General features: G+C 46.8%; 1 long non-coding RNA gene across 1 annotated transcript; it reads left to right on the forward strand.

Annotated features, from left to right (window-relative positions):
• Positions 1-1,063: 1,063 nt before the first annotated feature.
• LOC138104699 (uncharacterized) lies at positions 1,064-3,386 on the forward strand. Its single transcript, XR_011148224.1, has 3 exons — positions 1,064-1,212; positions 1,800-1,834; positions 3,151-3,386. It is a non-coding gene; the product is annotated as an uncharacterized lncRNA (long non-coding RNA).
• Positions 3,387-9,190: the final 5,804 nt, after the last annotated feature.

Genomic DNA, 9,190 nt, shown 5'->3' on the forward strand with positions numbered 1-9,190 from the left:
CATGGCTCTTCATGTATCCCTCCTCTCCCCTTTCACCACTTCCCCTGTTCTACTCCAGAGACTCAGCCACCCTTGGAGAGCTGTTAAAATTTGCTTCTGAGATGGAGGTTTAAAAGGAAGCCCTTTGGCAAAGTAAATGTTTCGGTACTTGATAATTTGAAATTAATTCTAACTCAAAAACACTCCCTGGATTTTCTTTAAATGCACAGCAAAAGCTTCCATCAGTTTCCATTGCCTGCAGAGTAAATATGGCACTTCTCAGGCCAAGCCAATTTTCCAAGTAAACCATTACTGGGCAACTGAACAATACCATCCTTAATAGAAAGAACTGATGAAAATGCGGGGGAAAACTATTCTTAAAATGTTACACCAACATTTGCAAAATCCCCCCTTACAAACACACACACATAAAATGAGTCTTACAAATGGCCATATACATTTGGATAAAAATCAGAAAATTTAAACAAAATGTTCAGTGACCACCAGAGGGCTTTGCACATATGTGATAAATGACTAGCTGAAATTGACTCCTTAATTCATACCAAAATGACTGTGTATGCTGAATACCAGGCAAGTCTCCCCATTCATTGCACTTTCTCCTGTGCAACTAAGCAAGCAAACAGACAAACAAACAAAAAGATGAAAAAACTGTTCTCAATGGTTTTCCTTGGAGAAAATGCCCATGAATACTGCCCTGGTAGTACTGCTGCTGCCTCCATGCCTTCACAGTCAGGACAAGCCACCTCATCATCACAGACTGAATATCAGAAAACAAGACACTTTAGAAAACATGAAAGGGTGGAGGGTGGAGTAGGGGGAGAATAAAGCAAATAAAGAGAAAAGAGAATGCTTCATTGGGAGAGCATCGGTTATGCAATATGCACAGCATCTGTCAACAATTCCCAAAGGTGCTGTATGTAGACACACCCATTCACCAGGGGGCTGGGGGGGGGGGTGATTGTGATCACAGATGCTCTGAATCTGGGTAAAGACATAGGTCATAGAATCATGGAACCATTTAGGTTGGAAAAAAACCTCAAGATCTTTCTCCAGCATGGCTGCATTTAGACCCCTTGCTGAATGCCAGCAGGAATAATCTCAATGCATAGCATACAGTTCCACTGGAGACAGTGGAACTGGGCTGCTTTCAGCAGGACCAACAGAAATAGCTCTTTTCCAAACCCAGGGGACACCTGCACTTTGCTGAAGCAGGTAATGTTGTTTGGTCTGGTTTGGAGTAGCTTTTATTTGACTCTTGCATCTTCCAAGGATACAAATTCACCCCCTGAAAAGCCCAAGGGATGTGTAACTAAATCAGCTAATCTGGAGAAACAGAGAGTTATGCAGTACTACATGCTGCTTGGGAACCATGCGAGGATCAATGAGATGCTCCTAAGGGATTATGTCTTTTACCTCTCAGTGATTCTGACACTCACCTCAGAGAGGTGGCATCTAATCTTTAAAATGCTGACAACTGAGGTCTCAGGGTGAAACTCAGCCACATGCTGAACAGCAAAAAACCTTACTGGTGCACATCCTACCAGCCGCTATGACTGAGGATGGTGAAGAGAGAATAAAGCCACCATGGGAATGGCCACTAACCAGGAGCCTCTACATTATCTGATTAGTGAATGCTTAATGCTGTGCTTTCTCCCAACTTTTCCAACCAGAGCCATGCCCCTGTATCAGCTGGTAAGTGCCGAATGTGGAGAAGACACAGAGAAAGGGGAGTAGTTTGCATTATCATATTACCTTAGGCATACATATTTTTCTGAATCTGATTTGTATCTAAATTACAGGTGCTGAGCCTAAGATGTCCAGCAGTCCAGAGAAGGTAAGATTATTCAGCCACCATTCATGTGAATTGACTCCACTGTCTCAGTTACTACAAACTGTAGTACACTCATCTAGAAATCTTGTCAGAACCCAGCACTGGGCAAAGTTAAGGTACATACACTGCTACAAATCTATAACCTGTGGGGCTAGATGAATCAGCAGCACAGAGGAGTCTTCCAGTTTGATCTGCTTCAAAGCAAGTGTCTACCTATACTTCCAAGAAAGGATCGAAGAGCCCACAAGGCAATAAACCCAGGAGGCATCTTGCATAGATAGCCAGCAGATTTCTAGTCTTAGAATGATTCTAGCATGAAATGTTTCCCAGTTTGTCTTGCTGATAAAGATAGTTCTTAAAACTAGACATGATAAAAGATGACATCACAGAAAAAGTGCTACCTAGGATGCCCAAGGGGAGCACAATCAGTGCGTGTGAACACAGCATGTGTCACAGTGTATAAGCAAACAACAGCATTATGCTCATGAGCAATGTCTCATTGAGAAGCCAAGCAATATCTCCTGGAGTAGCCAAGCTTCAGTTATGTACACTCAAGGGGCATGGAGACTCAAGGGGTATGGAGCATACTGATGACTGTGTTTATCAGTGAGGACACTTTTGGAAATGTCCAAATGACATAAATATTTCATTTCCTTTCTCAAATTTGAACTAGAAATGTGAGGTAACATTCATTAATATTATTAATCACATTAATATTAGGTCTCTAATAATTAGGCATCTGGGCAAAACTACTCATTTGGGTTCCCTCTGTAGCAAAAAAAAGGGAGAAACAGAAACATCCAGAGGGCAATTCAGTGAGTCTGATCAGAAAACAGACAAGAAGGGGGCAGTACTACTTGCTCTGTGCTCTGTGAGATGGAGGTATATCTCGTTACAGCATGACCTCACTAAATCATGCTGTTGATTTACGTTTCTCTCCCTGACTGCAAAAGGACCCCAAATGACAAACTGTGCTTAAATGCTTAACTTTTCCATGAGTAAAGTTGAACGAGATGAATCCACCTTCCCTTTCTATCAGTGTGTTAAAATATTTCGCTATAAAAGAAACAGAAGCAGCTATTCTAGAAAAGAGGTTTCAAGAGATTCTAAGAAAAATCCTCCCTTTAGTGGTTTTGAAAATGAAATGAGAATAATAGATATTTCAACTGTTCTGGCATGAAAAGGTGTTAACAGTATGGCACTTTTAAAGAACTCTGAGATGACAAGACTGATTTTCCAGAAGTAATTCTTCAGTTTCATTTTTGAAAATTCCCTGCAGAGGAAAAATCAGAAATACTGCTTTTCATTCCCACTCACAGGAAAGATGTCAAGAAGCCCATCAACTTTGGTAAAGCCAGAGCTTCCAAGCCCCAGAAAACTAAAAGCCTACAGCCATCACTATCACAGCACAAAGGCAGCTCCTTAGGAGGAATTATTATGCAAGTCCACTGTTGAACTGGGCTGTTTGTTTACATATGAGACATAGCAGACACCTTGCAACAAGCAAAAAGAGCCAATGCTAACTAATTTACCCTAAGGAGGCAAGAGTAGTGGTCAGCAGGCTGAATTCAACCATGGAGGTCTCCAGGAAATCTCCAGGTACTGGAGATGCCACAAGCATTACTAGCAGAACAGAAACAGACATAGGATGACCATATGTCCAAGCAGAACCAGTCTGTAGCTCCTGAGTACTCCTGGGTGCACCTATCCATCTCCCATAAAACTCTTAGGAAATTTCTTGCTTTGTCTTCATTCTGTAGAAAAAAAAAAAAAAAAGAAAAGGCTTCTTGCTGGAAAAAGCAAATCTATAATTAAGGTAACTAGAAGAAGGAACAGCTTAAAGAATGGCTGCTTGAAAGACTAAGTGAAAAATGCCTCTCAGCAACAAGCAAGATTTACCCTGAAAGGAAGGGAAGAAACTTGTCCCTCTGGATGCTTTCTCTGCAGCCAAGGTTGCACAGAAAGGGGTTAAAGAAAACTTATCGTTCTGTATGTCAGGTACTGCCTCGGGGGCATGGCTGGGAGCTGGAGAGCAGAGGACAGGTGAAGGGGACAGCAGCACAACGCTCCTCTATTGCCACGTGTCCTGACTCCCAACATCCCGATCTGAGGTCTGGGCTAGTCTGCCCTCATGCTCCTGACAGCGAGGCAGACAGAGGCACCTAAAGGCAGTGCTTCAGTCGGTGTTGAAGTCCACTCCTGACAGCACCACCTCCTGTGTGCTAAGGTTTGGCTCTCTCTTCAGGGGGAAGTACCCAGATTTTTGTTAAGAGTGTAACAAAATGACAGGAGAAAAGCCCTCCAACATCTCATATTATTGTAATGGGAGAAGAGAGTGGTTTCTTCCTTTAGTCAGTCCTGGATTTTTTTGTGAATGACATTGTTTTTTAATGAGAAATGGATGCTTACATGACAATTCATACTCTTACCCTTCCACAACACATCCATGTTGATCCACTGTGCCACACATCTCCAGTCTAAACCCACATTCCCTTCTGCCCCTGTACAGGCATCATGGTGAATAAATGTGCCAGAAACATGATGCCCCCTCCTTATGCCCTTTCAAAGGAGCATCTGACCTGAAGAGCCAAGGCTGAGGTTTCCTTTAAATATCCCTCTTCCTATCAGTATCCAGAACCTCTCCAGTGTCATTGCCCAGTCCAGCCTACAACACAGAGCAGCTGAATGTCCTTCAGAGGGGACACAAAGGATGTGTGAAAACACCTTCCTTGTTTCAAACAGTTCAGCACCAGAGGTTTCTGCCTGTACCAAAGAGCCAACACTCCTCCCTCCTCTCTCTAGAGAAAACTTCTTCCTAGAGAAAACCTCCATATGCTACTGCAAAGTTAGGACTGATACTGCATAGAAAGAAGAGTCAGAGGGACAGTACACATGGCCAAACTAAGGTGCTGCTTCACTCTTCTAACAGAGGATGGAAAAAGCCACTACAGAGCAGCCAGCATGGCCATGACAGGTGTCTCACAGCACAGTCCCCATATCACAGGTCCTGCTGCAGCACCCTGCTGGCTGGGACAGTGTCTCCAGCCCCTGCCAGCGGAGGTGACAACAGGTAGGAAACCATGACAGACTGCCATGTCCCCTCTCTGTCCCCATTCTCTCGTCCCTGAAATCCAACCTGGTGCATCCTGGGGGAAGCCCCATCTGCTTCTCATTCCAGACCATGTCATGTCATAATTATTCCTAATTATGCCTCATTTAGCTTGATAGGTACCAGATTGAGAAGGATGGCCTAGTGAGAGAGAGCCTCTTGGACGGCCGCGGCGGCGAGGCGCGGCCAGGGGGAGTGGAAGCAGAAGCGACCGAAGGGACAGGAGCGGCACCGCCGCGCCCGGCAGGGGGCGCCCGCCGGCCCGGTGAGCCCCGCGCGGCCCCTGCGGCGGCGGGAGGCGCGTGCGCCCGCCCCCAGCCCCGCCCCGCCCCCGCCCCGCGCGCTGAGGGGCTGCGCCGGGCCCGGGCCGGTCCGTGTGCGCTGAGCCCCGGCAGGGCCCCGCCGCCACCCAGGGGCCGGCGGATCCGGCTGCCACTTGGATCACAGAGTCCCAGCATAAGCTGAGTTGGAAGGGACCCACAAGGGTCATCGAGTCCCAACTCCTGGCCTGCACAGGGCCATCCCCAAGAGTCACACCCTGTGCCTGAGAGCATTGTCCAAACACTTATTGAGCTCTGTCAGGCGGGCGCTGTGACCACTGCCCTGGGGAGCCTGTTCCAGTGCCCAGACACCCTCTGGGTGAAGAAACCTTTTCCTGATACCAGCCTAAACCTCCCCTGACACAACTTCAGGCCATTCCCTCAGGCCCTGTTGCTGGTGACCAGAGAGAAGAGATCAGTGTCTGCCCTTCCTCTTCCCCTCACAAGGACCTGCAGTGAGGTCTCCCCTCAGTCTCCTCCAGGCTGAACAGAACAAGAGACCTCAGCCACTCTTCATACACCTTCTGCTCAAGGCTGGTCACCATCTTCATGCCCTCAGTGGACGTTCTCTTAATATCTTTTTTATTGTGGTGCTCAAAACTGCACACAGGACTCAAGGTGAGGCCACCCCAGTGCAGAGCAGAGGGGGACAATCTCCTCCCTTGCCCGGTGGCGATGCTGTACCTGATGCCCCCCAGGACACACTTGGCCCTCCTGGCTGCCAGGGCACTGCTGGCTCATGTTCAACTTGCCATTGACCAGGGCCCCCAGGTCTCTTTCCATGGCACTGCTCTCCAGCACCTCATTCCCCAGTCTGCATGTACCATACCAGTAGGGTTGCCCCGTCCCAGGTGCAAAATCTGGCACCAGTACTGCACTGCAGGGGGTATTTGCAACTGGTCACTGCAAAATTGACACTACAAAAATAATGTTGCAAAGACATTGCTCAGGGTCACATGTTGGGGCTCACATGTTCCTCTATCCCCGCTGAAGGCCTACACAAGTGTTTTTTAACAAGTGTGTGCCTGTCATCCTTCAGGAAAGCGCTGCTGCTTGTTTTTCCACACAACAACATCACCTGTGAACACCTGGACATGGGCAGCACCCTCATTGATGCACCAGAAGACACGCTGAGTGCCAGGCAGCTGATCCTCCGTGACAGGTATGTCTCCACCACAGACCCTAGCCACTCTTTTCCTCTTTATGCATCAGCCATAGGTCAAGGCTGACATGTCACCTGCTGACCTGCAGGTCCAGCAACAAGTAAAGTGCCAGAAGATACAAAAATGTCAGGGATGTTGACCAACAGAGGCTGGTTTTCAAGGGGCACTCGCTGCTCCACACTTCTCTGGGGCCTGCACTGCAGTAGTCAGTGAAGAGGCAAAGGAAGCTGTCTAAAAACAGTATCACTGTGACCTAGGCAAAAAAACATTTTCACAAAACATTTTAGGTCAGGAGGGAATTAGCCTGCACAGGGGAAAAACATGAAGAAGTGGCATCCTCACATGCACTGCTCACTTTCTGAAAAAAAAAAAAAAGCCCCACAACTTTTTGGCGTGGGTCTGAGCTAAAACAGCTGTTGGGTGGGCCAGCACTCCCCTGTAGTCAGCTGCAAGCTGCATCTCTGAGGCGATGCAGGCATTGCATCTGCAAAGCTGCTAGCCATCCCCTCTGCCTCTTTGCCCTCCTCAGGAACCACCTCCCAAAAAGCCCACCGGGCAACAGGCCTTCATTGCGCCTGTCCTTCCAGCTTATGGCTGTGCTGCTGCAGGGGGATGGGGTCAAATTCCAGAGGGAGAGAAGGAGGCAAAGCCACCTGCAATGCAATCAAGCGACTGCTGTGGGAAGAAGCCAGGCAGCAAAGGAAGGATGATTTACTGACACAAGCTAAGCCAATATAAACACTTATGATACAGGTGCCTGTGCTCTCAGATATTGCCTGACTTAATTCAATTGTTTTGTAAACTGATTTAGTTAAGTCTGTATAAAACTGGTGTTTAAACAAGCCCAAGCAGTGGTTAAAATGTTGTTAATAAAACATATCACCATAAAACAAATATATATTACCAAGGCTTCCTTTTTGCTGACAGGACATATCTTTTCTCTATTTCTTTTTCCCTCTGTTCTTTTCTTTAGAGATTGTACATTCTGCTGTGCCATGACTGTCTCTTTCTTGCTGTACTGTACAAAAATAGGGTTGTCTCCATTCAAAAGTATGCAAGTCCACCTCTAGCATCTCTCACTGTTGTATAAAGTAGAACTGGGGAGACATTTATTTATTTTATATAACCTTCAATAAGATTCGACCCAGAGCAATATTTTTAAGCAGATTTTAAGCAAAGTAGTTTATTCTGGATCCAGCCTGACCTCTTTCATTCTTTCCAAACTGACCTATCTTACAGTTTGGAGTTATTTAATCACTCTGAAAAGATGTTCCCATTTTCTTGTTTTCAGCAAGGTCACTTTTTTTTAGCAATGTTAGTATTTTGTTAGTATTTTTAAGTCCTATTCCAAAATCACCCAAATCAAAATTTATCTGTGTCCAAAATTAACTGTTTCAAAATACCGGTATCTTCTCTCAAACTTGGCCCAAATGCCCAATTAGTTTGGTCTCCTCCACCAAAACCCTTTCATTTTTTAAACAAATGCATGGCAGAGTTATAAAAAAATAAAGTAAGACAAAATTACTGTACCCCTAGTAGAAGTCAACAACAATAGGACTAGCATAAGTCAACTTTTCCCTAGACACATCTCTTTTTGTGGTCTTTGATTCATTCAGAAGAGAAATTTTGGCAAGTGCTTCCAAGATCCAGCTGTTTGCACACCTGCATGATGCACTGGAGCAGTCATTCCCTTGGGGAGGCAGGTGGGGGGTGGCTGGAGCAGTCACACTAAGCAGCAGGAATTGCCACTGATGAAAATGAAGGAAAAAGGAACACATTTGAAAAAAAGGCAGTGGGAGGATGGGAGACAGCAAACTTCCTGTATCACGTGGGCAGCTCTGAAGGAGTTAGGAGGGCTATACAGAAGGAAGGTGGGCTGGGGCTGGTCTGTGGACGGGGATAGGAAGCAGCCTCTGGCCAGGTAGGGAAGCAGAACCAGTTAATCTCTGAGACAGTGTGAGACCTATGGGCTCTGGAATGAAAGAGGCCGGAGTGCCAAGTTGGGGTGAGTGGCTGGAGGAAGCACCCCTAAGTAGAACCCTAGCTTGGTGGGCATCCACTGCCTGCTACTACTACAGTCAAATGGCACCCAGAGGCAGCCACCTTCTTGCCCAGAGAGCAGCCTGGCCTCCTAGCCCATGCCACGCAGTTCTGCTGATTATGGCCTAGAAGCCAGGCAGCCATGGAGCACAGCTGCACAGCATGTCAGTACCGCAGAGGAGCCCAGCCAAGCCCCCACGGCCTCCCATTGCTGCTGTCTGAAGAGGGCAGACCCTCCCCTGAGGAAAATGGTGTGCGTACGAAATCTCATGGGAGAGGTTGTCACCCGTGCTCTCCCATCTGTCCCAAATTCTTGCTCTTTATCAGTCCCATAGCCCCTTTCCACTGCAAGACAAAGCTGCAGATTGGCTTGGGTGCCAGCACAGGGGTTGGCTCCTAAGAGCTGTGTTAGGAAGGGAACTCTGCTCCAAAGGACACATTCAGAGTAAGCCCTGTGTACATTTGGCAGGGATCATAATCCACAACCACCCAGCCTGGTGACATCGCTGGAGGCCTCAAGAGCAGACAGTCCAAGCCAGGATTTGTGATTGTTTACCTTGACATCCATTTGGATACACTCCAAGTGTAGACAAGGGATTTAGATGCCCAGATTATTTGCCCTCATGGCAGCAATGCACAAACACAACTAGTAGGAAGATTAGAGATATTCCATCTGCTTAAATTGCTCCCCTTTTCCTGCCAGCTCTGATAACCATGATGATGGGGA

Source organism: Aphelocoma coerulescens, chromosome 1A, assembly GCF_041296385.1.
Source record: "Aphelocoma coerulescens isolate FSJ_1873_10779 chromosome 1A, UR_Acoe_1.0, whole genome shotgun sequence".
NCBI classification, from domain to species: Eukaryota; Metazoa; Chordata; class Aves; order Passeriformes; family Corvidae; genus Aphelocoma; species Aphelocoma coerulescens.